Source organism: Sciurus carolinensis, chromosome X, assembly GCF_902686445.1.
Source record: "Sciurus carolinensis chromosome X, mSciCar1.2, whole genome shotgun sequence".
NCBI lineage: Eukaryota > Metazoa > Chordata > Mammalia > Rodentia > Sciuridae > Sciurus > Sciurus carolinensis.
This window is the reverse complement of record NC_062232.1, coordinates 123418038-123427166: the sequence shown is the minus strand read 5'-3', so window position 1 is coordinate 123427166 and position 9129 is coordinate 123418038.

Genomic DNA, 9129 nt, shown 5'->3' with positions numbered 1-9129 from the left:
GCTTTAGAAATTAAATTAAGGCATTAAAGTAACATTGTTTTTCAGAGTGGAACTTTCTTTATTCCAGTAGTAAACTTGTGCCCTGGCCAGCCCCTGCACACAGTATAAATACAGCAAAACTTAGTCCCTAAACATGGGCCTCATCATAGTTGGTAAGTAGCAAAGTGATGCTTCTGTTGTGAGAAGGAATCTGTCACATAATGAATTTGGAAGAAATTTTATGACTCTAAGCTTTGCCATTTAAAACAGCAAGTTTTTGAGAACACTTGGTTGGTTATTTATTTATTTATTTATTTATTTATTTATTTATTTATTTGTTTATTTGCTTTTGGTACCAGGGGTTGAACCAGTACTTTTTTATATTTTTTTATTTAGAGTCAGGGTCTCATGGAGTTTTCCTAGGACCTTGCTAAGTTGCTGATGTTAGCTTTGAACTCGGGATCCTCCTGCCTCAGCCTGCCAAGACACGAGACCACCTAGTTTTATGAGATTCATTTTGCTAGGGATGGTGAGTTATAATTAATAGAATTACTGAGGATATTAGATCTGCTAGATTGTAAGTAGGAAAGGAACATATCAGTAATTTTTTTACTTTTAAATGTTTAATATAATTTGACAACTTTGGTTCACATTGTTTTTCAGGTTTTGTAAGAATCTCATTTCTCATTTATTTTCATGACAAATCTGTGTCAATAAGTTAGTAAAAGATTCATTGACACAAATTTGTCGTGAGGGTAAATGGGAAAATCCACATAAAGGCCTACAGTAAATCCATTGACTCCTGTGTAAGGAAATTAAAAAAGGGATGTATTTTTTCTTCTTGTCATTTTTGTTGTCTGTTTTTTTCCTTCCACCTCTTCTTTACATTCTTCATCCATATACTTTGCTTTTCTCACCCGCTCTGATTCCTCTACTTCCTCTCCTCTCTTTCTTTTGAGGTACTGGGGATTTAACCCAGGGGTATCTGCCATTTGGCTACATCCACATTCCTTTGCATTTTGAGACAGTCTTTCAGTAATTTGCCCAGGCTGGCCTTAAATTTGCAGTCCTCTTGCCTCAGCCACCTGAGTGTCTGGGATTACAGGCAGAAGTCACTATGCTTCCTCCTTTATTAAACAAGATCTGTCAATTTTTCTTCTTGTTCTCATCTTTTAATGATATGACTACTAAGTCTTATGACTACGAGGTCTTATTATTCAATTTGAATACTTTTCTGTTTCTCTATAATAGCAACAGTGGCAACTAATTATCATATTGAAATATTATCTTGGGATGTCCTAGAATATATAAAGGCAAATTGCTTAATTATTAGTAGTCTAATGTTTTTTGTAGTCATAGATGGACAGAATGCCTTTTATTGTTTTTTTATTTGTTTATTTTTATGTGGTGCGAGGTTCAAAACCCAGTGCCTCACACATGCTAGGCAAGTGCTCTGCCACTGAGCTGCAGCCCCAGCCCAGTAGTCTACTCTTTTGATGTTATTTTTGGCAACTTGAATGATGAATATATATGTGGGGTATAATTCAGATAACCAACAAGAAATCTATTTGCAGTGCTGAGACAATGAATACTACTTGCCTTGGAACCTGGATCTTCATATGGGACTCAGTATTCCTCAAAACTATTATTTCTAACTTATCCATGGTACAATGGAGTTAATCCCCACAATTATGAAGGGGTTATCAAAGTAACTCATCTGTGATGTAGGTTCCTAATAGGTCATACAGTATAGTTTTTCCTGTTTTGATATGATTTTTCTGACTTCTTTCCTATAATCCAAGGTAGAGACTTTTGGGCTTATATATTTGAGATTTTAAATTTATTTTTCCTCAGTAAAGAGATTTCATAAGCCACTTCAACTTCCAATTTTGTTACAGAAAACTGTCTTTGACTTTGTTAACCAAGATCATGTTGTGTTACCTACTGTGACCTTTTTTTGTTAATGGCATTTTGAAACTGATGTGGCAAATTCCCATATTTCTGTTCATGTGGTTTTCTTGATTGATATCATCCATTTTACTGAGGTAAACATGAGAGATACATTCTCAAATTTCCCTCAAAATAATTTTGACAGTGTTAAAGATGAGTAATGACTAAATTTGAGAAAAATCCATGATACTCTAAGTGTTGCTTGTCAGGTCATAGGTAAATTAGTAGTTGCACAATTGTTTATATATAATATATATATGTATATATGTGTATATATACTACACATATATTATTTTTACCAGATTATTACGCTGTTAACTGCACTGATGACAGAAAAGTATAGTTCAGGTTTATTTTTAGGAATTTTAAACTTCAAAAATATTTTACATGTGTTCTCACTTGTGTAGTCTTTGGTCAGTGATTATGGATGTTATTTTGGGGTAAAAGTGGTATTTTTAAATAGGAATCAACATGTTATGTAAATGACATCTGATAGCTTTTGTCGTGCTAATATTGTTGCTTTTGAGTTTGTTGATTTTTTTCACTTTCAAATGAATTTTCACATACTGTCACATGCTGTCTCTTAATATTCATGGCATATTAGTGTCATTAAGAAGTATTTAAGTTTTTAATACATGTTTGTTGTGATTGTTAAATGAAAAGCTCCATATGGAAATCTCTAATGTGTTTTTTTTAAGTAATTTCAGAAATTTTACTTACTGCTCTTGTTAATACTATTTGTAAAACAAAATACACTTTTACTTCACTGAACAGGATGGTGTGTATGTAAATTGTACTGACTTATTCACTTAATACTATCCCATAGGAAGACATTTAAAAAACATTGAACTTGATATTTAATGAATATTTTTAAGTTCTGTGACTTAGATACATTGACTCGGTGGTTTTCATGTAAAATTTAATTATCAGTGCAAACAAAATGCTCCTCCACATCTCATCTTTAACCAGTCCTACATACCCAGTACTTCACATATACCTATATTTTTCATGTGCCTAGAAATATAGATTGGTGTTCAATTACACTTGCAGGGTGTGATGACTTCTTTCAGTTTTCTGTTTTTGAAATATATTCTGCTTCTTAATATTAATTTTATCCTCTTCCAGAATTATTCTTGTAAATCCTTGCCAAGATAAATATATATTCATTTCCTTACTATAGCAGTCTTGAAAATAAAGAAAAAACATTGGAAAGAGAGTAAAAGTGAATGGTTTCAATTGACAATTTTGAGTTTTTCCCAATCCAGGATTTAAATTATAAGTTTTAATTAATCGATTCTGCTCTGTTGAGCAAAGTATCTCTTCTATAATCATTATTTTCTGTTGGCATTTTGTGTTCTGTGTGGATTGCAAAATTTGATTCAAGCTGTTACTAAAGCATACTGTTTTTTTTCTTTTTTGCTGATACATTATGATCATCTTTTTAAAAATTGCTCTTACTGAGATTCATTAGGTTAGTTTTACATCAGGGGTTATATTCAAATTTGCAATAAAGAGGGCTGGGGTTGTAGCTCGGTGGCCTGGCATGTGTGAGGCACTGGGTTGATCCTTAGCACCACATAAAAATAAATAGATAAAATAAAGATATTGTGTCCATCTGCAACTAAAAAATATTTTTTTAAAAAGTTGCCATGAAGCAGCATTCAGTTTGCACTGTCTAGAACAAGTGCTCTTCCAGTTGATGCTTTGAGTCTTGTCCTCTATTTAGGGCCCAGATATCATGGAGACTTTATCATAAAAGACAAGGCAATTGCATAGTGTGGTTAGTTTTCACTGTCATGCGGAGGTGATTTATAAGTTTGTGAAGAATTTCTAAATAGGTAATCTATGGAGTTAGTACAGTTGCCTTTATTTTGATGGAAATGAATATTAGGATAATATACTTATGTACCTGATACTATTTTGGCAAAAGAAAAAACGAACACATTTCTCTATCATTTCTAACAATAGTTCTGGGATAGGAAATGAATAACAACTTTATAGGAAGAGAAATGCAGTGTGTGAATTTGAACACTGCTGAAGCTTGTTCTGAGGACTGTTTAATGGCAGTTAGTGTTACTGGTGAGTTTTAATGTATAATGATTTTTATTAACATTACAAACTATTTTTGTCAACAATACAAAAAACTTTTGTTAAGAGTAATGTGACATGTTTAGGGCATGATAAACTATCCTTCAGTGTAACATCTGTATCTTCAGTGTGCTTTCACAAGGGAGGGGATTTGGCCAAGCACAAAATTCTTACAAAGTAGATATTGTTTATCTGCTGATTTTTGTTACAACCACATGTATTTTGTTTTCTTTAGGAAAGTCATGTTATATTGTTCATTAATATTTAGAGATTATATGATAAGAGATGTCTTGACAATCTTACTCATATGTATATGAATATGTGGTAGCAAGAATTGATTCCAGGTGTACACTACTACTGATCTACACTCACATCCTTTTTAAAATTTTTATTTTGAGACAAGGTCTTGCTAAGTTGTCAAGGTTAGCCTTGACCTAGTGATCTGCCTGTCTCAGCTTTGCAGTGTGCTGGGATTAGAGTTGTATACCACTGTTCCCAGATGGCAGTTTTAATTATTTTTTATGATGTTGACCATGTTCTTATCCCCCATTGTCTTTTCTTATTACTGGTAAACAGGTATATAAATATTTTTTCAAACCCAATTGAGTTTTCTGAGTTCTCCTTATATTTCAGACTGTCCTAGTTTGATTGTTACTACAGTTTTTGAATTAGATTTAAATAAGGCCTTATATCATCAATTTCTAATTTAGAATGCAATGATAATTGGTTTTGACATAAAAGAAATCTAATATTTTGATGATAAAATTGCTTTTGCTTCTCTTATGCTTTCCGGTTTCAAAAAGTACCTTGACTTGCATTCACCAATTGATGGTTATTACTGTAAAAAACTAAAATGTTTAATTTTTACTGAGATATAATAATTACTGAGACAATGATTATTTTTATGATTGTTAGTAAGGTGAAGTTTAATTTTTACCTTTTAAAAAGGTGGGAAATCTTTGAATGCTTAAAGGTTAAACTAGTTAATATTCCATTCCAAGTTAACTTTTTTACTTGTATTTGTTAGCACATAATAGCTATACATAATTGTGGGATTCAATTTGACTTTCACAAACGCATCAAATATAATTTGTTCCATTTCAATTTCCAGTACTAGTCCCTTCCCTTCCATTTCTACCCCTCCCCCTTCCTCTACTCTATTGATGTATTTTAATTTATTTTTAATTGGTACATTATGTTTATACATAAAAGTAGAATTAATTGTGATATATTTATACATGCATATAGCATGGTTTGGTCAATTTTGTACCACATTTCCTCTTCTTTCCCATTCTTCCTCCTTCCCCTTTGATCCCCATTTTTTACTCCCCTATTCTCCCTTCTGTTTTCATGAGATTCTCCATGTGTTTTTAAATCCTTATATCTCTCTAGCTTTTGCATGAAAGAAAATCTTCAAGTCTTGACTTGCTGAGTCTGATTTATTTCACTGATCATGATGTTCTCCAGTTCCATCCATTTACCAGCACATGCCATAATTTCATTTTTCTTTATGACTGAGTGAAACTCCATTTCTATATATGCAATATTTTCTTTATTCATTCATCTATTTATGGAAACCTGGGCTGGTTCTATAACTTTTCTATTGTGAATTGTACTTCTATAAACAACTGTATGTATGCATCACCATAGTATGATTATTTTAGATCTTTAGTATAAATATCAAGGCCTGGGATAGCTGAGTCATATGGTGGTTCCATTCCTAATCTTGAGGAATCTCCATACTGCTTTCCAGAATGATTATACTGATTAGCAGTCTCAAGAACAATGAGAATGTGCCTTTTCCCCCATATCTTCCCCAGCATTTATCATTATTTATGTTCTTGATTGCTGTTCTAACTACAGTGAGTCGAGATGAAATCTCAGTGTAGTTTTTATTTCCATTTCCCTTAATCCTAAAGATGTTGAACATTTTTCACATATTTGTTGGGTGAGAAGTGTCTGTTTCATTCCTTTTGCCCATTTATTAATTAGGTTCCATTTGCCCATTTATTGATTAGGCTGTTTTTTTTTTTTTATTTGGTGTTTTGAGAGCTCTTTGCATATCTTGGATATTAATGCCTATCTGAGGAGGAGGTGGCAAAGATTTTCTCCCATTCTATTTGCTCTCTTTGCACACTTAATTGTTTTCTTTGCTTTTTGACTTGATGCCACCATCCACTTGGTTTTTGATTTTTTAACTTCTTACTCTTTAGAGATCTTGTTAAGGAAGTAAATTCCTGAGCCGAAATTTGGAGTGTAGGGCCTAAGTTTTCTTGTAGCAAGTAGAGGGTTTCTGGTCCAATTCCTAGGTCTCTGATGTACTTTTAGTTGAGTTTTGTGCAGGGTGAGAGATAGGGTTTACATTTTATTCTACTACATATGGATTTCCAGTATTCCCAGCAACATTTGTTACAAAGGTGTCTTTTCTCCAACCTGTGTTTTTGGCACTTTTGTCTAATATGAGATTACTGTATTTATGTGGGTTTATCCGTGTCCTCTGCTCTATTCCATTGGTCTTTGTATCTTTTGGTACTAGTACCCTGTTGTTTTTGTTACTATAGGTTTGTAGTATAATTTAAGGTCTGGTATTGTGATGCCTCCTGCTTCACTTGATAAGTATCACTTTGGCTATTCTGGATCTCTTGTTTTTCCAAATGAATTTCATGATGACTTTTTAGTTTTTTAAAGAATGACATTGGAATTTTGATGACATTGCACTAAATATAGATAGCACTTTTAGTTGTTTGGCCATTTTGACAATATTAATTCTGCCTATCCAAGAAAAAGGGAGGTCTTTCCATCTTCTAAGTTCTTCAATTTTTTCTGTAGTATTCTTTAGTTTTATTGTAGAGATCCTTTACCTATTTGTTAGGTCGATACCCTAGTATTTTATGTATCTTTTTGAGGCTGTCGTGAATGGCATAGTTTTCCTAATTCCTTTTTCATCAGATTCATCACTAGAGTATTGGAATGTGATTGATTTATAGGTGTCAATTTTGTATCCTGCTATTTATGAGCTCCAGAAATCTTCTGGTGGAGTTTTTAGGGTCTTCTAAATATAGAATCATGTCATCAGCAAACAGTTAATTTGAACTCTACTTTTCCTATTTGTATACCTCTAATTTCCTTCTCTTGCCTGATTGCTCTGTTTAGTTTCAAGGACTTTTGAATAGGAGCAGTGAACATGGGCATCCTTGTCTTGTTCCTGCTTTTAAAACGAATGCATTGTTTTTTCTCTCATTAGAATAATGTTGCCCTTATGTTTGTCACATACGGCCTTTAAAATATAGGGGCAAGTTCTTTCTGTCACTAGTTTTTCTAGTGTTTTAAATATGAATGGGGGTTGTACTTTTTCAAATGATCTTTTTGCATCTATTGAGATAATCATATGATTCTTATCCTTAAGTCTATTGATGTGATGAATTACGTTTATTGATTGCTGTATGTTGAACCATCCTTGCATCCCTGCTATGAACCCCATTTGGTCATGGTGCACTATCTTTTAATATGTTTTTGTATACATTTTGTGAATTTTTTTAAGCATTTTTACAGTTGTGTTCATCAGAGCTATTGGTCTGAAGTTTTCTTTCATTGGTGCGTCTTTGTCTCTTTTTGGTATCAGGGTTTTACTGGCTTCATAGAATGAGTTTGGACACACTTTTTTTTCTTTTTCTATTTCATGGAATAATTTGAGAAATATTGGTATTAGGTTTGGCAGAATTTGACTGAGAATCCACCTCGTCCTGGAATTTTATTTGTTGATAAGCCTTTTTTCTTAATGTTTACGTTTTTATACCCTTTTTAAAATTTATTTTTATGTGTAGCTGAGGATTAAACCCAGTGCTTCACACATGCTAGGCAAGTGCTCTACCACTGAGCCACAACCTCAGCCCTTAAGTTCCCTTTAAAATATTTTTTACAGGTTATTTGGATTTAGAGTTAATTTTATTTTGAATTAGAATTAATGTGTAATATAAATATACATGATGAATTCAACACAAGCATATACTCTGGAACAATTAGTACAATTCAAGGTAATAATCATACCCATATCTCCAAAAGTTTCCATATATTCTTGTGTACATATTATTTGTGCATGTGTATGTTGGGTAGTAGGAGGTAAGAGTTATTGCTCAGTGTGTGTTAAGTTTTAGTTTTGCTCTATAACATTGTACATGTAATCAACTACAGTATTGTGCACTTGAGATTTATCAGGGGATAGAACTTTTTTCTTAAGTTTCCTTTAATATAACTTTGAGTCCTAATTGTGGGGTGCAAATATAGGAATTGATTCACTTCACTTACACCCTGAAATGAGCACTAGACCTATTATGCAACCCAGTCATTTTCCACTCAGGAGAATAGTGGTGCTTTTTTTCAGGAGAGTTTGGACTTTATATGTGAAGTTTATTTTCACTTCATCATACATGGATTCATTTCTGTGCTGCAACCAGTGCCTACCATGTTCAGGAGGTTTTTACTTTCAGCTTATCAAAGGTTGCATTAGCAGCTTTCTGAAGTACTATCTAGTGATAGATTTGCATGAAAGAAAGGCAAATTAAAACAGATAGAATTGAATGAATAAACAATTTCTGACAGTTTATTTTAGTACAAAGGTCAAATGGTGATGTCCAATGGGAATGTCATGTATATTATTTAGCATGTTTTGCATGTATATTGTTTTTACATAAAAAAGGAAAACAGGGCTGGGATTGTGGCTCAGTAGTAGAGTGCTTACCTAGCAGGTGTGAGGCACTGGGATCATCCTCTGTACCACTTAAAAATAAATAAGTAACATAAAGGTATTGTGTCCTTCTGCAACTAAGAAAAATATTTTTAAAAGGTGGGAAACATTCATGGTTGCTTATTATGTTTTTCTTTACTTTCTAGTACATTATTTAGATAATAATGCAAGAAGATATATATATAATTGAACTTTAAAGTCATAAGGAATGCACTGGAATGAGGACCAATGTGTACAATTAACATTCTTTTTAAATTTTTCCAATGTAGTCAAAAGCACATCATTAATGTTTATGCATATTTATTTTGTTGTGTACTATCACCAATGTTCCTTACGATTTACCTCATTTTGTGTTTTTTCTTTTTACT